Source organism: Cyprinus carpio, chromosome B11, assembly GCF_018340385.1.
Source record: "Cyprinus carpio isolate SPL01 chromosome B11, ASM1834038v1, whole genome shotgun sequence".
NCBI lineage: Eukaryota > Metazoa > Chordata > Actinopteri > Cypriniformes > Cyprinidae > Cyprinus > Cyprinus carpio.
Window position 1 is genome coordinate 6,242,827 of NC_056607.1, and position 21,855 is coordinate 6,264,681.

The following is a 21,855-nucleotide window of genomic DNA, read 5'->3' on the forward strand; positions in this document are numbered from 1 at the left end:
ATATTTTTTTTTTTTTTTTTTGAACATTACATGTGTTTTCTTCACTTTTGATCAATTTGATTAATCCTTGCTGAATAAAACTTTTTGTTAGTATTATTGTCTTGTGTTTAACAGTGCAAATATCTCAACATGTTCAGGAGCGTTATGCTCAATATGTTCAGGAGCGTTATGTCCATTCAAACTGGTTTTTGAGCCTAGTGGATTTTGAATGCAGCTTCCAAGAGACAAAACATAGTCTAATAATATTTTTTATATTTGATACAATCACACCGGTGTGATTAGAACATTCATCACCAGCTGCTAAATTCAAATCTGTGTTTGCTGGCTGGCGTTGTGCATTATAACCAACCACATACGACTCTGTTGAGCTTATGAATGCAATGACCAATCAGAAGCGTTCAGGTGAGTCATCGCTGTAACGCTGCTGTTTTGTTCACTCACTCGCTGACTGAATCCCCTGGCAAATTCTCTCATCAGAAACAACAAAGTGCAGATGTGCGTACGAATATAAGTAAGATGTTAATTTCACACTGTACACAGCTTCAGTGATTATAATGGGAGGTTTTGAGAGTGCTTAAAATCTGGCTAGACTGAATAAAAATGCTGTTTGATAATGTAAACATTCTTTGCTCTCTTTCTGTACAATGAAAGTGTTATAATTATTAACTTACAATGTTTTTATTAAATTCACATTAAATACAAAGTAGATCGTATTAAAATATATATATGGCATGACACCCATATCTGGTACTTAAATAAAAAGACAGATTTTTTTTTTTGCCCATCGCCTATTATATATATCAACTAACATAATCTATAAAGGTGTATTTACACATTTAAGCATCAAGATATTTTTGGGAATATTTCGAATAAAATAAATAAATAAATACAATAAAATAAATAAAACATAAGCCTATATCAGTTATACAGTGCTAACATATTATATCATAAAATACATAACTACAGATGAATAAATAATATAGTAATATATGTTCATTGCACATAAATTTAATAAGAATAAATGCATTTTGAATAGACAATATAAAGAAGGATGATTTTTATAGTACTACAGTACAGAGTAATATAATCAATAAAAAAAAACAAATAAATGAAAAAGCAGCATGGAAACATATAAACAGACTCTCTCATTTTACTTGTCTTGTTGAATCATGGCCCTTTGTTGTCATTGAAAGACTGTTCTTGCGGGCTGACGCTCAAAAAAATGAAATGACATAGCCTCTCACTCTCTTAAGCTGAATCTTTAGATAGAACTTCAGATAAATACAGAAAGAGCTAACCTTTTGTTTTCAAGAGCACATTGTGTGGGAAGCATGGCTCATAGGATGTGTAATTGCACCGATTTCTGCTTTCTGAAGTTGGCTGAAGTTCACTTGCTCTCAGAGATAGTGATTATCAGATATTTCTCATGCGCTTGGAGCTCAGCACATCGGCTCCCAGCAATATCCTCTTTGCTTTGATGTGAAGGTTGTTCTTTCTCCATCTCCTCAGTATGCATTTCAGTCCCTCGGAAAACATGTTGAATACGTACATGCCTATGGGCTTTACAGCTGGCTCCGAAATGGTCCAACGATTCGAATGATCCAAATGGAAATCTCATAGATTAGTCTCACAATTGTGATCAAATGTGTAATTAAAAGATAAAACCAATAAGATAAATATAGAATCTCATTTCTCACCTTCTTCTGTAATGTAATGGGTTTAGGAGGTATTTTTGGAGATGTAATTACAAAAAGCGCAAGTTCGAATCAGCAAGTGTGGTTCGGTGCATTAAACTGAGAGAGTGCTGGCACTTTTGATATGCCTCAGCATTTCTAAAATATGCCTTGCTTGAACGGCAAACACATTTCTCCTGGCAAACGTTGCTCTGATGATGTGTAATCTCTCACTGTCTCCTTCCCATCATGCACTCTGTCAAAGAGGATCATTCACACAGTCAAACACTGAAAATCCTGATGAAAATGAAGGTTTGGCTTGTCGTTCAAAATTAATATTACACACTGAATGTTGTTAGAAACTTTTTTTTTTTCTTTTTTGAGATATGCAGAAATATTCAAATGTAGCAAGTTAAAATGGGGCAAATACAAATGTGTACAAATGTGGCCAAAAGAATGTGAAAGACCATTTTTATATATATATATATATATATATATATATATATATATTGGCAACTTAATTTTATTTACATATTATACTTATTGTTAATATTAAAATGACAATCAGTCAGTCAATCAATCATTAAACATACATTAAAATATAATGTAAAATACATATACAAAAAGATTTGGACACCCACTTTTATTTATTGTTTGATTAATTACTGTTTAATTAATATTTTAATTATGGATGTAATTAATTAGCTTAATTTAAATTTAATTACATTTATATTTTAACATAAATATAAATGAGTTTTATGCATGATAAATCAATATTTTAATTAGACTTTAATTCATTAGACTTAATAATAATAATAATAATTCAATATTTCTATTTTAATAATTATTTGCTTAAGCCCCTTAAATGAATGAATGAATGAATTAACAAATTAATCTTTTTATTTGTTTGGTTACACTTTATTTAAAAACAATGCAAAGACCTGAGAAATGTATTTAAGCTCTGAAGAGTTGTAACAAAGAGCAACTACTCTCCCTGTACATCTCTATCCATTCAGCAGGGGGAGCCAATGAGCCATAATTCTCAATGCACAGCTGGAACGAGGACAAACTTCCATACAATGCAAAATGATGCTTTTTGTTTCAGTCGCACCGCTGTGCTGCTCTCTCCGGTCATTTAGTGAAAGCAAGGACATTAAGATGCAAAGAGAGCTCTCACAACTCGACGGCCCTTGTGGAGACACCCACACTGCTGTTCCTACGCACAAACACTAAACAACAATAGGCTGAAGAGAGGAAGAATGAATAGGCATAAGAGAAACACATGCAGAGCGTTTTTTCTTCTCAGACCTGTCCTCTGCGACAAGTTTATTAAACAAGGTAGCAGTAAGTGTAAGTGTAAGTGTGAGTTTACACACTGATACATGTCTCAGACGAACATGCTCTGGTGGCTCCAGAGGAGGGCTTCTCTCAGCATCAGGCTTTGAGAGGAGATAACAGAGCTTCCGCCAAAGATAACAGTTCCTGCAACAGCTTTTTAAGGTCATTTGGACCCTTGTGTAGCCGCCTGAGCCAGATTCTAATTCATGGTAAACTGAAAGCACCTGACGCTGAAAGAGAATAGTTTCTGCCTTTGTAGACACAGGTAGAGACAGGCTCCTCATAAAGCTGCAAATGGGGTATTTATATCACACTGAAGCTCTGAAGCCTCCCAGAAAGAGGCAAGCATCGGCTCTGTCATGCTAGAAGAACATGGAAGCAAAGCAGACCTCTGATGAAGCAATGAGAAGAGACACTCAGCCAGCATCATATAGTTTGTGAAACATTCAGTTATGCCATTTTGAGATCTTCTTTAAATAGCTGGCAAATAAATAAATAAATAAATAAATAAATAAATAAATAAACACATTCAATCTATAGTATATACTCAAAGTGATAAATTAGACTGAAAATTATTTTTCACCTTTTGTCATTCTAGGTTCCTTCCACATAGCTGTGGAGTTTATATGTAGTGAATTAATGTTCCCGGGACATAAACTTGGCATATGCATATTAAGTAGGTGAAATAATGGTTGCAAAATAATCCTAACTGATTTGCTGACTTTTCTTTTTTCTTAATGTGTCCAACCAAATAAAAACCTTAATTATTATTATTATTATTAAATAGAAAATATTATTTATGATTTGCAAAGCAAAAAAAAAAGAAAAAAAAAAAAAAAAAAAAGAATAAAAAAATGACAGCCCATCTTACTTTGTGATTATTTATTTATTGATTGATTGACTGACTGACTGATTGATTGATTGATTGATTGATTGATTGATTGATTGCAATCTATCTACTCAAAGCAATACATAAACATGGCAGACAAGCTGAATGAATATGCAAATTCACTGACAGTAAGTTGCATTTATAGAGAATACCCCAGTAACTCCAGTACGCTACACAATTTTGTGACACTCGATTGTTGACTGAGAAGACTGACTATTTCACTGCTTGGTCCTCTATAAAAAAAGTTTCCTATCAGCTTTTACACTATTTCTGTTTTCTAAATCTGTCTGCTCACTCTTTAGATGTTTTTTCTTCCAGATTTTATTCTCTTATTCTGTTATTCTTAACGGTTATTCTGTTCCTCTGCCAGTGCTGCTGCCAGTCTGTTTGCCTACTTTAAAATGAATAGAAACAACTTAATGGACCTTGTGGCAAGACTGCGCAAAACAGTGATGCAGTATGCCATTAAACCAGCCGCAACTCCAAACAAATGAAGATTCACAATGATTGAGGAGTCACTGGATTGTTCCAGAAATCACAATGTTTTCTTTAATGATCCGTTTGTTTCTTTGTTTACGTGACATTGAGATAACTTATAAAGCAATGTTTACATCATGAAGAAAGAAGTTCTTATACTATATATATGTATACTATATATACTGTAGTAATCTTTCTTCTAACCTGCTATATATTAGTAATAACTTGTGATTTATGACATAGATAAAGACAGCAATAGGGCAACATCTACACATACTAGCACAAAGTTGATGGTTAAGTGGTTATTCTATCAGATCAGCGATGTACGTGTTTGGGAGTAATAGGTGCTGGGAGAATGGACAGGGTAAGGTTATTAAGATAGTAATACAGATACAGGAGTGAGGATCCTTTGTGTCCCATCAGTGTGACAAACAACACCAGCAAACAAGCTCAAGAAATGAACTTACTGTAACAACATCCACAGAAAGCATTAACTGCTGTAGATAAAGCTATTCAGCGCTTTAACTGATGACGTGTTGGACATGTTTGTCTCATGAAAATGATCAAGACCTGCCCAGGTCATGTCTTTGTATATTAATTATATTTTAAATTAATAATATTTTCTATATAATTATGTACAGATTAATATATATATTAAGAGTTTTTGGCTGGACCCTTTAAGACAGTGATTCTCAAACCTGTCCTGGAGTATCCCCTGTCCTGCACATATGTATTTCTCCCTCATCTATCAAACCTGATTCAACTCATAGGCTCATTAGTGGAGACTGCAAGACCTGAACTGGGTGGGTCAGATATAGCGAGACATACAAAATGTTTGAGAACCCCTGCTTTCAGAAGAAAGAAAAATCAGCAAATCAGTCATGAACATTACCGAACTTTAATTAATATTCATGTCCCAGACCAGGGCATTCCTTAGGGGGGGTGCAACTGCTGCTTTAAAAAAAAAAAAAAAAAAAAAAATATATATATATATATATATATATATATATATATATATATATATATGTATATATATACATATTCATTGAATTACATACATTCATTGAATTTACTACATTTTTTTAAGGTAAGTGGTTGCAATCAAATTGTTTTAGATAAATTTAAATATGCAAATTTAGTTGACCAACTTTCAACATGTTTTTATTTTTTAAATGTAGCTAGAATAAATTGTTTGCAACCACTTACCTTAAAAATAATTTGTATAATTTTTTTTTCAGTACATTTGAATTTGGGATGTACAGACATATTGTCACTTATTGAAAAAACAAAAAACAACAACAACAAAAAAGAAAACAACAACAATCTGTCATCATAAAGTCAGTGGCACTTCATTTGACAGCCTATTCTCTCTCTCTCTCTCTCTCTCTCTCTGCCTGTACATACTTGCATTCTACTTACGTACTACTTATAATAGTAACATACTACATATTACTTATAACAGTAACTATAGTAACTGGGTAATAAATAGGTACTAACTCTTAATCTGCACCTAAACCTAAACTAAACCCTTATATTACCAGTACTTTTTTTTAAGTAAGTACATTGTAAGTACTCATTAATGCACACTGTGAAAAAAAAAAAATAATAAATAAATAAATAAATTCATTATGTGGAGCACAAGATACAATATTTTGAAGACCAAAGAGTTTTTTGGTTACCATTTACCTCAAAAAAAAAAAAAAAAATTTAATAAATAATATTGCTATTTCCTAAATAAATAAAAAATAAATAAATAAATAAATAAATAAAATAATAATAATAATAATAATAATAATAATAATAATAATAATCTGAATTATTTTTCACAGGAAAAACAACAACAAAAACAAAACAATTTCAGATTTTATGGTGGGTGAATAATAATATAATTTTCATTTTGAATTAACTTTCTATGACTGTGCTTCAACAAGTATAATTACACAAGGTAAACCAAATCAGAAATTGTAACAACTTTTCCCCTTTATTCTTGAGTGCACTGGGTGAACAATCCTTGAATCTGTGAATAACAGCTACCCCTCTCTCTTTCCTTGCACAGGATGCTGGACTCAGATAATCAAGTGAAGGTTACTCACATCTCATCAGCCATGATGTGGGAAAGAAACCGTTGGCTACGGTTTATTCATCAAACGCCACAATTGGTGGCTAATTAGTGAGGCTAAAGACTCCAGCGGAGGAGCTTTGACAGAATGGATACTTAGGATAGAGAAGGTGAAGCAATCAGGTGTGTAGACGCTCCTGGGAATGAAACGGCTTCAGGCTGCCGTCCTTCAGAGCCTCAAGCGAATGCAGGGTTAACCAAGCATCGCATGCTCGGAACGCAGTAGATCCGCTCCCGCGGAGTTAATGTATGCTCGGCTGGAGCTGAATCCAAACAGGCGATTTTACCACAATACCTCTTGATATCATGAGCAAAGTCACTTGGGATGCGAGAGGCGAATGCCTAGTATTACAACACCAAAGGCAAGCGACTGTTCTTCATATCTGAGACAGATAAAGGCAGACAGGGTGAAGAGGTCTGCTGTCCGATATCTGAGTAATGTCCTCTAGATATGAGTGAGTGTCTTTCAGCTTCAAAACTCTGTGACCTCATGGTGTTGTGGTGAAAGCAAGGCGATGCCTCCAGCTCTGGGCCTCTCAAAGCTGGATGAGGCTCTGAGCGTTTGAGCCAGTCCCTGGCATTTGGTGTGGTTTTCCTTCCTGCGGTTCAGCGAACTCTTGTTTGTCTATCTTTTTGTTTTCAAAGCAGTCGCTCTCGTCTGATTTTGGCCTGCTCTCTAAATTATGGATCAGTGCGCGTTCCTCTCGCCTCGTCAGAAGCGCTGGAAAACAGTGGGCTACCGCAGCTAGCTCATCAGAGAAAGGTCAGATGCGTTCGGATGGCATGGATTTCCTCAACTACATTAATTTGAGCAGGGAAAAAGATGTGAAGAAATGCTCCTGCAAAATGGCAGACGAACAGCCATTAAGCCTTGGACAATCACTCGTTTGTTTCTTTTTTATTTCATTTCTTTCATTTATTGCTTGATAAAATAATAGATTATTATTAGGGCTGTCAAATGATTAATCACGATTAATCACATCCAAAATAAAAGTTTTGTTTACATAATATATGTATGTGTACAGGGTATATTTATTATGTATATATAAATACACACACATAAATTATATATTTAGAAAATATTTACATGTATATACATTTATATATTTATATTCTTATATTTTATATTATATATGAATATATTTAATATATAAACATAACATATTCTTCTTAAATATATACATGCATGTGTATACACAGTATACACACATATATTATGTAAACAAAACTTTTATTTTGGATGTGATTAATCGTGATTAATCATTTGACAGCCCTAATTATTATTATATATAATTTTTTATTTTTTTATTTTTCCCTAACATAATGAGTTTAAGATCTGAATAAACCTCTAAACCTAAATCCTAAACTTCAGGGTATAATTCATCCAACTATGTTGGTGCATGAATGACATCTCAACATTAAAAAAATGCTAAAGATAGACTTGTTTGGAGCATTATAAAAATGCCAAGGATCACCAGATATAGCAAAATGACACATTCCCAAAATACAAAACACAGGATCCATTTATACTGTCCATGTAAAAATATTTAACAGAATATATATATATATATATATATATATAGATATATATATATATATATATATATATATATATATATATAAATATATATAGTTAATTACTTTTATTTTGATTACTTTTTAAACTTATTAAAGCTTTGATCCATTCGTTCACTTGTTTGTTTCTATTTGATGTCATTCAACTATTCCTTCATCCATCCATTCATTCACTTGTTTGATCGACTGATTTTTCAGTCTATTGAACCAAACCACACTTGTACAGACAAGACTCAATTTTTCAGTTTGTAGCACTGTGACATTCAAATTTCAGTAAATCCAAGCTGGCGACAAAGAAAGAGACATACAGAGGTAGACGGCCATTTGCTGTCTGTCAAAGAGTCTCTTCATGACTGACTGCCTGAACATGTCCTTTAATGTGAGTCTCTTCCCAGGTCTAAAACCTCCAAACTAATTCCTCACTCTAGTTTGTGAAATTATGTTGTTACTTGATCAATGTTTCATAAGAAAGTTAATTTAAAACACTCGTTATGCTGGCCTGACATAATTACTACACCACTGTAATTAATCAGCTTATTGTTTCGGGCTTGATATGCATGCAGTGTTTTTGTGTGAATATCTGTGAAGAATCTGTATATTGTTTCACAAGAGAATTCAATACTAGAACTGCAATGTTTGCAGCTTATTATCAGTAAAATGATTTGAATGATTTATGTTGCAATATCCCCCTCCCCACCCCACACGCCCAAACATATCAAACATATGTCTATCTATCTATCTATCTATCTATCTATCTCTCTCTCTCTCTCTCTCTCTCTCTATATATATATAGTCAAAAGTCTGGCTCAGTCAATATACTGCTTTACACTGAATAATTATACTTATTGTGTTGCTACAGATGCTTTACAGTGGGATTAGGATTTGCCTACTTTTTTTTTAAAGCATGCATCATTGATTCTGATACTATTCTTTTTATTACTGTAAAATGATTTGGAACAAACTCTACTGCATAAAGCCAAAAAAAGTGACTTGACTTGACTTTTTCCTCTTCTCTTTCTCCTTGTAAGTGTTTATCAAATATTTTGAGTGTGGCATCTAATGCTTAAAGTAGTTCATTATCTAACCCACCAAAGCTCCAAACTCTCACTGGAGGAAGGAGAATGAGCAGCAGACACCTTGGTTTACTCAGTTTGCACACATGGTACAAGAGATCAATAATTGTAATTATTATCATTATTTTCTCTTGGCCTTGGCTAATCCCCAGTTGTGGCAGGAGTTCGATTTTTGCATTGCATCAGGGGAGAGAGATTGCACCATACAGTCCCTGAATTTGATGTAGTGCATTTGTTCCCATTTTAGTGACACTCCCACAGTTGCAGACTTCTAACAAATGAACACCAATAACATGCTTATTTATTACTGTATCATTATGTGGAAAGAATGAAAGAATGAATAAATATGAATTAATGAATATATATGAATTAATGAATAATTAATTAACCCCCCCCCCAAAAAAAATAAATAAATAAATAAATAAATATGAGCACATTTGGACTCCACCTTATATCGACAGGATACCCAGGCAATTGAAATGCTGACTTTCTGCTGAAACGGTGATGCTGCATCACACCATTCGGATAAAGAGATAGACCAGAATCTTCAACCGGTCTGACAATTAAAATGGAGCGCAGAAGCTAATTAGAGCGGTCTTTATTTCGCTGAGACGGTATGGTGAACTTTAATTCATGCTGGCTGGAGAGGGAGCAGATTCATTTATTTGGGTAATTGAAGGTGCTGATTAGCTGTCTATGAGAGAAAGGGAAAGGAGAATGATTGCTTGCAGACTCTAGCTGAGTAACAAACCTAATCTACCTTTCGCAGTTCCCTCAGATAGTGCTTTAAATCTAGGCCAGACACCACATTTAAAAAGAGAAAGACAGAGATAACAAAAGGCCACCTGTAGGAAATGGGTCTTATGTTATTATCTCACTTATATTTGCATTTGGATGTGTATTCGGAAATCGTCAGGAATAAGTTTGAGATGACAGCTGTAACGTGAAGCTATCTGCAGATGAGGGACATGCAGATATGTTCACCAAAGAGGAAAATGACAACATCCTGTCAAAGTGTGTTAATCTGCTCACAACTAAAATTAACAACTGATTATATAAATCACGGCTGGTTTTAAATGCACCTTCCATTTAAATCCAAGTAGGAGAGAACAGTTGTAACTGGAGGCAGTTGACCCTTTTATCAGACATGCATTTGCACTTTTCTAATTCAAGTCTATTTCATGAAAGTTTTCCAAATTTTAACAAACAAATGGAAAATTCTGTTGCCAGATCAGTTATAGTGACAAAAGTTATCCAGAGAACATGGATGTGTATAGGGGTATTCAGTCCATCTGCAAAATGCTCTGCATACCCATATATAGCATTCAATGCAAAACTAACTTGACTAAATCAACTGTAACTGTGTATTTTCATATTTTCTCAAGCAAAGCAAATAGTGAATGCCCACTGAAAACATATTTAACATGTATTTTTGCACTGGCAAAGTATGTTGAAGTAAGGTACACAGGATTTCTGCTCTTCCATTTGTTTCCCTACACTTCACAAATCATATGACGTGTATTTAAATATGTAAGCATATAGGAAGGCCCTGCCACCATACTTTTAAATATACACCTGTCATGGTCATCATCATGCTAACCCAGTACTCACACTTGATTTTATCATGCAACAACCACAATAAAATTACAATTTGTTAGACCTTATTTTGACAGTCCACTTTAGACAGTCTACTAACTATAAGTAACTACATGTTAGTTACTAACTCTCATTAGAGTATTAGTAGGGTTAGGGTTAGTACAATAAGTCAACTTGCGAAGTTTCTTATAGTTAGTAGAACATTTGTTGGGGGAATGTTGCCAATATTAATAAGAAAGTCTACTAATACTGTTATAATGTTGATAATTGACATGCAGTTGCAAAGTTACTTACAGTTAATAGAATGTCTAATGTAGACTGTGAAAAATAAAGTGTACCTTAAAATGATATGAATTCAATTAAATCTTTTTTAATGTTTATTATGCTTTTTTAAAGATTGATTATATTTATTTATTTCAGTTTAGTCATACATTTTTAATTTACTTTAGCTCATACTTAGACAATTCGTTCAGTCATTATTTCTGACAGATAATAATTCATACAAATGAACTATGCTGTAATAATAAGCATTAAAGCAATTACATCATTTGAGATACAAGTTTTATTAAATGTATTTTTACAGGCATCTAGTAGTGGTACAGGCACTTTAGGCAGCTATAAATATTTCTTATATAAAAAGATGGCTGGTAGATTTGTAGCAAACTATGTCCCCAGTCTCCCCTCCATAAGCCCATTAGAAATCAACACAACCAATGGTAAATGTGTATGTCAATATCCAGGGCAAAGTGTCCATACTTCTTTTCAAGGGCCTTAATATATCCACACATTTATGGATTTAAAGATCATATTTAATACTCATGTGTCATTTGAGGAGATATTAATACACTATATTGGCATACATAATGTATTTAATGTACAAACATGGCCCTGTGCATTATATTTCAAAGTGATATGTTATAAATTCATGGCCATCTCTCATCCAGTGGTGTCACTGTTGTCATGTCTTTAGATGGCAGGGTTGGATTTCCAGATTTTTTTAACATACAGGCCAACCAAATCAAAACATTTTTAATATCTTAAACACATAAAATGACATACTGGAATTTTCAATTCAATCAATCAATAAATAAATAAATAAATAAATAAATAAAAATAAATAATAAAATAATCAATGAGAATAATATGTGGGTGTGTTTTATTATAAGGCTACTGAGAAAGAACAATCACAGTTACCACAGCAACAAAGTGGACAGCAACAAATATAATATGCCTAATATAGTAAAGACTTATAGCTGCCCCCATTTAAATATAAAAGCTTGGTTAAATGGCACTAAATAGTTCCATAAACATGAGCTGAATAGAAAACGCTGAATGCAAACTGGCAAAACCAGGAACCGCTTTAGCCGCTTTATTATGCCCATAGCCCATTTTGTCCTTGTTTTTAATTCAGATGCACCGAATGCCAGATAATCAGTGCCAAATAAAGCATACTCCATTCACCATTTCCCAAAGCAAATTCTAAGGGGACAGAATATGACAATTTGAGCCCAAATTTTGAGCACAATGGGTCTATTCTTTTAATCTGCAAGTAGAATTTATCTCATTGAATATGTTAACTGCCCCACAATTTGGTGAAGTCTTGTTGCGCCACAGAAAAAACTTTAGGATGAGGTCTATCTTAAGTAATTTTCTGGGGAAAAATACCCCGCGCTCGTATCCTCCCTCCTCTTGTCGGATTTCTGGGGCCATATCCTCAGGGAAGAGCTATAAAACTTATCAGTGGATTCCATCTCGGGTACTCTGTCTGGACTGATGAGATTCTGACTGTCCTTACTGAGACACTCATAAAAGCTCTGGTGCAGTTTAAAAGCCACAGAGGTCTGGGACCCAGAACACGGTAGTGATAACCAAGACACACCCAGCCTCTAATAACTTTACTGAGGCAGCTGGCAGTTAAATCTACAGATTACAAGAGTGATACCCTCCTGAAAATTGTCATATGATTCTGAGAGAGACTAAGTTTGGTTTACTGTGTTTTTCATGTATTTTAATCTGTTCTTTTAATTGCAAACTGGAAATTATTAGTTTAGAGAAAGGTTTTGACCTGGTTTTGTAGAACTTTCTCGTGTACTTACTGTGATTAGATTTACGTTTTTCAACTGGTGGATGATAAAACACATTAGAAAATTAAATTTAATTTAGGAGGGACTCCAAATATATCTGAATGTTCACATTCAGACAGGCAATAAACTGTTTACTAATCGGTGTGACTCTGATGCCATTAAAGATGGGGTTGGTGAAGCTCTTCTCTATATTTCATAATTTTTCGATCATTATTTTGATTACTCAGGTTTTTTTCACCGGTATCTTTACATAACTTTGTTTGGAAAATAACTATATAATGACAAAGCCTAAAGCCGAAAGGGGAACAAAGTTGGATAAACCTTTGAATGATCCTCCTGCTCAGTCACCACCGGGGAAGTCTGAAGCGGAATCTAGCAGTATTCTTCTGGCAATACAGAATATGAGCAAAATGATGACTGATCGGTTTGATCTCCTGGAAGCATCTTTGGCGTCCACTCAAGCATCTTTAGTGAGCCTCTGGGATAGAATCAAGGAGGTTGAAAATGCTACGGTGGATTATGACCGCCGCCTCTCTCTCGTTGAGCAGCAGTGCACGAAAATACAGTCAGAGGATGAAGCCCTCCATTATAAAGTGATCGACCTGGAGGCTTGCTCCAGGTGACAAAACGTCAAAATTGTTGGCTTACCTGAGAAAATCGAGAATGGGCGCCCTACGGAATTTCTGACAAAATTTATTTCTGACCTGTTGGGCGCAAGCAACTTTTCTAAGTGGTTGGAAGTGGATCGCGCTCATTGGCTCTGGAGGCAGCTCGTCAGAGAGGATGCGCGGCCGCTTCATCACTTTCAAATTAAGGAAAAAATACTTCAACTGGTTCATCAACAGTTTCCTCTGTGGTATGTGGGCCGGCCGATACACATCTTTCCTGATCTCCCAGCTGAAATAATGAAGCAACGGTAGGCATTCAGTGATGTTAGGAAGCATCTCTGGAGAGCTGTAGTGAGGAGTGGTTTCATCTACCCGGCAAGACGTCACCCACGGCACTACTGACAAGGTGTTTTCCTCACCTGAGGAGGTGGAGGCATTCATTGGGACACTGTCTTGAAAATAACTTATACAGTATGTATGCAGGCTGGACATGCTCTGGTACGTGACTCTTATTGAGCAGTCACTTTAATATTATAAACATTAATAATAATAATATAAATAATATAAACATTAATATGATCGTTTCTCTCCTTGATTGTTTTCAAAGGGTGTACATTGTTTATTTTCAACTTTTGTATGAGTCCAAATTTACCTTCAAGGGGCAGTGGCTTTATCTTTACAAGATGGAACGTTCGCGGCCTGGGTCATGTGCTCAAGCGAGCTAAAGTATTTTCACACTTGAAATCACTGTCTGTCTATGTATTTACTAGAGACACAAGGCCCACGAAAGAGTAGATGCTCACATGCAGCTGGGTTGACCATATTTTTCAGTCAACATTCTTCAGCAAAGCTAGATCAGTTTCAAAATTAATCTGTGAAACAGTTCTTCTTAGAATGATTAGTGATTCAAATGGATGTTACATATTGGTAACTGCTTACATTTACTGATTTCATGTTATACTTCTTAATGTATACGGACCAAATATTGATGACCCTGCCTTCTTTACTAAAATATTTAATTTATTGTCTGATTTCACTGATTCACATGTGATTGTGGGTGGTGATTTTAACTGTGTATTTGATCTTTTTTTTTTTTTTTTGGACAGGTCTGCCCAAATAAGCCAGTTGTCTTCTGCCTCATAGTTTTAAATAACCTAAAGTCATCCATGAACCTGGTTGATGTATGGAGACTGACACATCCCACAGGTAAAGACTATTCTTTTTTTTTTTTTTTTTTTCACAAAGGCACAAGTCTTTCTCTAGAACAGATTGTTTTTTACTAGACTCCAAACTTACATAATGTCCTTATGTCCTTATATCAAACTATCATACTAACATAATTTCTGATCACTCTCCGACTTCAAAAGTTCTTGACCTTGGCCATAAGAGTAAGTCACATCGCTGGTGATTTCACCCCTCTCTACTTTCTGACATATCATTTTGCCAATTTATGTCTGAAAAGATTTCTGAATTTTTAAAGATCAATGATAATTCTAAAGTCACAGACTCTACTTCATTAGGAATTCAAGGCTGTTACCAGGGGACATATTATCTGCTTTGAGTCATCGGCCAGAAAAGACAGACGTAAACGCCTTTCAGAAATAGAACAGGAATTATTTCAATTAGAACCCTCTTATAGAATTTCCTCTCACCCTTCCAACTTGCATAATATCCTTAAGTTAAAGTATGAATATATTGTCACACCCCTTTGGACATTTTGTTGTGTTTTTATCCCTCATGTGCTCCGTTTGACCTTGTTTCTGATTTGCCTCTGTTAGTTCCTTGTGCCCATATTTGGTTATGTTCATGTTCCTGTTCTCGTTATGTCATTATTAGTTCATCCTTCTCACCTGACTCTCCCTTGTCAAGCTCCCCATTATTAAAGGTGGGTTGTGCGTGTATTACCTGGCTACCTTCTGTGGATTCCTTATGTGTGGATTATATTAAAGATTATTCTTCTTCATCTTCATCTTCGCATTCGTCGTATGTTTCTCACACCGCACCATGACAGAACACTGGACCTAAAAGAAAGTATGGCGCCAATCTACCCCGCCTTTGTTTCTCATTTTTTGAAAGTGTTTCAGTTTGTTTATTTTTGTTTGTTTCATGTATATTGTATATATCCATTAATGTTCCCCCAAGGAGAGGCAACAAATGGCTTAATGGACAGACAGTCTTTATGTTTCAAAATGGCCATAACCTGGAGGACTATGATGAGGAGTTTCTCAACACCTGTCACTGTACCAGATGGATGTCATCTGTTTGATGGAGGGATTTTGTGTGGTCTGGATGACGAAATCCGCTTCGTCATGCCCATGGGAAATCCGCGCTGGACCCTCAAGAAGTACATAAATTTCGCGCTGTGGGTAAGAAGATCCACACTTACAGCAGACGAAGCGGATGTAGTCTGTAACATCAGAGTCCAGCCACACCTCGCAGATGTCTTGCATCCAACCCAGAGCCCAACCCACCATCCCAGTAGTCGTTTTGTGTCATGGATTACAACATTGTATGCTTACCCAACCTCTTCTGTACTTACAAAGAAGAAGTCAAAGCCATTTTTATTACATTGTGGGACACGTCAAGGATGTCCCCTCAGTCCTTTGCTTTTTGCAGTTGCAATCGAGCTTCTTGCGATTAGTATTAGAAATAATTCCACTAATGTGTATCATTACATTACAGTTGTGGCCTAATGGTTAAAGAGTCAGACTCGTAATCCAAAGGTTGTGAGTTTGAGTCTCGGGCCAGCAGGAATTGTAGGTGGGGGGAGTGAATCTACAGTGCTCTCAATACCACAACTGAGGTGCCCTTGAGCAAGGCACCAAACCCCCAACTTCTCCCCGGGTGCCGCAGCATAAATGACTGCCCACTGCTCCGATTGTGTGTGTTCACTGCTGTGTGTGTGCACTTTGGATGTGTTAAATGCAGAGCACAAATTCCAAGTATGGGTCACCATACTTGGCTGTATGTCACATCACTTTTTTTTATTATTTTATTTTTTATACTTTTAGATCTTATAAAATCATTTGGTTCGTTCTCTGGATATACAATTAATTGGAAGAAGAGTGAATTTATGTCTTTAGGTGCTGATCTTGATACTGAATTCTTGCATTATCTTCCTTTTAAAATCACAGACAGACTTAAGTATCTTGGAGCTGTTCTGCCCAAAAGCCCCAAATAAATTTTTAAGATGAATTTTCCTCAGAAATTGGAAGATCTGAAGATAGACATAAGCAAATGGTGGACACTTCCTCTTCCACCGTTTTCATCTAATTTTTTTGACAAAGTCTTTTTTTTTCCAAAACATCAGATTTGGCAGTTCTCCCTTTTATCTGGGGCTTTAAAGCTGACAGAATATCAAAGATACATTTACAGAAGCCAAGAAATAATATTATTATTATTGGGCAGCGAATTCCATGGCTCTTGTCTATTGGCAGGAGGATTATAAAGTGGATATCTTGACTGATACACCCCCCCGGTTGCATTTGAAAAAAATTGAATTTTTGGTCGAAGACTGATCAAGGTGGAGCCGGAGGGACAAGGGAGCCCGGTGGAGCTGGTGGGATGACATGCCACGGTGGAGATGAGGGAGCTAGGAGCCAAGACAGAACCGATGGGGCAAAGGACTGAGGTGAAGTCCAGGACTCGAAGGCTGGAAGCAGAGACAGGGGATCCTCATGCCAAGGTGGAGCTGGAGACTGGAAGTCCCGAGGTGGATCAGAGCGCACAGATGGCGCTGACTGAGGGTGAGCTGAGGGACTGACAGGTACCAGCAGAAATGGAGCTGAGGAACTGGCTGGTTTAAGAGGAGGTGGGAGAGGGAGACTGAGAGGGAACACAGGAGGACTTGAGCTGGGCGGAACCAGTGGAGACATAGGAGATTCAGGGCTGGACGGAACCAGAGGAGACGCAAGAGATTCAGGGCTGGATGGAGCCAGCGGAGACACAGGAGAACTGGGAATTACCTCCCCAAACCAGTCTATAAAGTCCATTGAAAAATGTCTATTAGTTCCTCCATATAGTTCCCAGAAACCAGTTGCTGCTCACCCTGAGTTGCAGGAGTGTGGGCGGGGCTTTCCTCCAAGCCCTCAATATCCACCAGTATTCCCACGACGCACGGTGTTGCGGGCTCACACATCTGGTCAGTCTCACTTTAGAGTCCTAGCTCCGGGACAATGAATGGCTTGGGCTCTGGCATTTGCTCCATTCAGCAGGATGATGGCTGGAAAGTCTCTGGTTCATGAGTGGGGCTGGAGATGTCCTCCTCAGCAGGGCAGACGGAGAAATACAGTCCATTTCTCTCCAGCACCCACTCCACGAAAGCGGAGTGTCTTACACCGCTCGCTCAGGCTGGTGATGTAGAAAACACAGAGCGAGTGGTCCAGGAATTGAGTAAGGCATGCTAGATCGATAAAGTCCCTAGTGTGGTATTCCAGCGGACGGTCCTGCTGCTCCAGGCAAAGCAGCTGGACTGCGGACAGGTCCATTCCGGGAGAGGGTTGAAAGAAACAACACACACACACAAAAAAAGCCACAAAATTACTCACCTTGAGGGTCTGCTATTCTGTCATGTGTTGTTGTGCAAAACAAAGAGTACAACAAAGGAGTATAATCAAAAGAGTTCTTTAATAATCCACAGGAGAGAATAGGCACAACCAAACACAAATCTAAACGAAGAAAACATTAATAGCAGACCAAGGAATCAGGGGAGAACACAGGACTTATAACCACTGAACATAATCAAGAAGAACAGAAACACGTGTGGAGCTAATTAATCAAAAACCATGGAAACTAACTAGGCAGTATAATGGAAACACAGAAGGCTAAACTAAAACAGATCATACATGTACATGTGAAACTATCACTGATATGACATTCAATATCTGGACGCTGAGTGGTATAGTCACCCTGGACGATTTCTATATCAACAAACATTTTACCTCATTTTCTCAGCTAATAGAGAAGTTTCTTTCCCCACAACACACTTTTTTTTCGACAGTTACAGATTAGAAATTATGTACGTCACACAATAACCAATTTTGAATCATTGCCGAAGGAAAGAAGGATTTGTAAGCTATTGTTGGGCTCACTTGTTTACAAACATTTGTTTTCAGATTTTGTAAATGTATTTTCTCAAGAGGTGAGTTATTCTTCATATTTTTTGAAAAATGCTTGGGAAGAGGAACTGGGCATACAGATTGAGGCTGATGTATGGTAGGACAGTCTCAGCAGGATTCAATCTTGCTCTATTAATTCTAGATATCAGTTAATTCAGTTGAAGGTGATGCATAGACTGCACTATTCAAAATCTATATTGCACAGAATTTTCCCTACTATCTCTCCTATTTGTGACCAGTGTAAATCTGCAGAAGGCTCTCTGTACCACCTCTTTTGGACGTTTAGAACTTTAAGATTTTTAGTGTGACATAGTTAAGTGGTTCTCTGACATGTACGGTTGTGTTTATACCTGATCCAGAAATTGCATTACTTGGGTCTTCTGTTTCTCTGTTAGATTAAAATGTGTCTGTACAAAGTACCATAATTTACGGAATGATTATTGCTAAGAGTGTCATTCTCTCTGCTCCCTATTGAGTGCTTCTTTGTTTTTCTACTTAAACTGCTTATATACGTTACTATTACTATCATTATTTTTATTTTTTTTATTTTTTATTTAATTTATTTAGTTATTTATTTTTTTAATTGCTGTTGTTTTGTTTGGTGTCTATTGTGCAATTTAAAACTAATAAAAATGCATTCAAAAAAACAAAAAACAAAAAGTAAATGCCACAGAGTAGAAAATCCCATAGAGAAAGATCATTTCTAAAACACGGTTCTATAAAAAGTAAGGGTAAACCTGTTGTAAAACAAAAGAGAACACTTTATAATGTCAGTCAAGTGTTTGAAATAACTTTCTTTTGTGATCTGATGTGACTTCTTATAATAGAATGAGGCAGAACTATGTATTCTACACTGTAAAAGGCTATGTCAATTAGTATTGGATTATAAATATATTTTATTATTGCGAAAAGACTGGCGTTGGCTTGAGGAACACATATATATTGTCACATTCATTGGTATTATCTTTAAGTTTAATCAGTCAAAGTGAACTTATCAGTTACACTACTTCTGTGAAGCATATTTGGAGTTTATGCACAAGAGCCCCCTCTGGCTTCCAGTATGAATGAAACAGACATTACCTATGTTTAGACGCTAATAAGGGTAAGAAGTCACAGGTGATTAAGGAGCAATGAAGGAATAACAGAAAACCGGAACTGAACTAAACTAAGTCCAACAAGAAGCACAAACAAAGAACACGATAGTAGACTTGGTATGTCATGGCCTTAAAGCAGAGCTGACATTTGATTTCTACTGCTGAACAAACTTTAGAATGGGTACTTTGACTTGAGTTGTTGAGAGTGCTCTAAAAACGCATAGCAATGACAGCAGTAGCCATCTAAAGCACCCTTGCAACATGTACCTATGTTTTTAGTGTACAGCGACATGATAAACTGCCATGTGGTTAAGCCCTGGCCATGCAGGTTCTTATAAACTTTCATATTCATACCATATCCATGCTTTTCATATGAATTAATTTGTCTGGTATTTGTCTGGTAATTTCATATCCATTTATGTTTAAAAGTGTTCCTTGCTTGTGTGAATGAAAAAAAAAAAATATATACACTTTTACATCTATAACTACATGCTCAAGTGACAATAGATCTTGTTTTGGGTTCATACTTCTGCCACAACATATATGTAAATAAATAAATAATATCATCATGACATAAAAAGTAACTATTTCATATTCTGCCAGTTATGGCTAACCTCACCCCACCAGATTTGCTGTAAACTAATTCCAAAGCACCATCCGTGGAGAGAGTGGGAGAGGACTTCTACTCAACAGGAGAAAACACAGTGTTACCGCATAATGTTTAAACCCTTTCGTGCATATAAATAGATAACTAGAATCTGCCAAAACACTATTGTCCACAGCTAAAAAAAAATGAGCAGTGCAGATAAAAACGTGACACATTCAAAAACAATGGCAGAAGCGACCCAGCAGCCCATTACACGTGGTTGATCTAGCTCTAGAGTCTAGACCCAAATGAGAGAAATCAGGTGGAGATTATATTTTCATAGGAAGAGAATGAGTGATTGTGGAGGGTAACTGTCTGAATGATAGAGTTATTTCTTTGTTTTAGTCACTGCACAGTCTGTGCATCTTTCCGTAGACGTCACCTGATGTTACATGAAGTCATCTACTGTTTGTACAGCTGAAGAATTACAAACAGACAGTATGCCACTTAGGAGCAACTAGCATTTTAACCATCACAAGTGCACATACACATCTTTAATGCTTAAGGACACTTCGCTGTTGTTTTTAGATTAAATTTTTAGAGAGTGGTGGCCCTGTCTTCGCCAGCAATGCACACTTAATTACTGTCAGCTTTGCTCTTTGTCAAGAAGACCTTTTTGCTGCATGCACGGCAAGACTCATTAAAAGCCCCTTTTCAAGTGCTTCTCTCCCAATCTGACATTAATTACTGTATCAGTGCTGTTTGTTAGGTCAGAAAGAAGCTTCGCTTTGCAGAGAGGAATCGGTCATTATGATGATCTCATTATTCAAAGATGTGCTTCATTCCACTATTCTATCTGCTTATTTTTCTGCCTCATTTATACTCAGCTCTCATCTATGAAGACGTGCATGCGCATGCAGCACCATCTATGCCGAGGTTCTCATACCAGGGTGAGGGCTGTTTTTCCTGTATCCAGCAAAAGTTTGGACACACATACTTGTAACTTGTAGTTAATTACAAAATTTATCAAACTTTAGAATAATAGTAAAACCATGAAAATGATGAAATGACACAAATCGAGCACAGTGTTAGTTCAGTCAGGCCACGGAGGCATAGTGCTGTGACCAGCTGACGCGTTCAGCTATCAAATCGCTCCAATCACTACCATTCTCCTATTAAACATGGGACATATATACGTGACATTATTGCTCGTTAAGTATGCTCCAATGGCTCGCAACCCTCCCTCCATCCCCATTATAAGCATGAGCATGTTACCGTGCACCTTCTGGTTGATGTCTTCTTTGTTTCAGATCACTAAGGCTTTCAAGTCCCGGTTGGCATGGACCTCACTGCTGAGAGAAACTCATTCTCATAACCAAGCTACAGGATAGACGTCCCACTGCCACATCTACATGATTACCACTGTTCGCTTTTAAAGACATTATTAAGTGTCTTAATTGTCATGTATTTCCAAGCTGATGGTTCCAGTGTGTTAATGTTTAAGCTCTTGTATGTTCAATTAATTTGGGATCAAGAACCCCCATAAGGAACCATAACGCCAAAGATAAATTGTGTTCAATAAACTCAAGTAACTTGCCAAAGTGGTCCTGTCTGAAATGGAAGTAT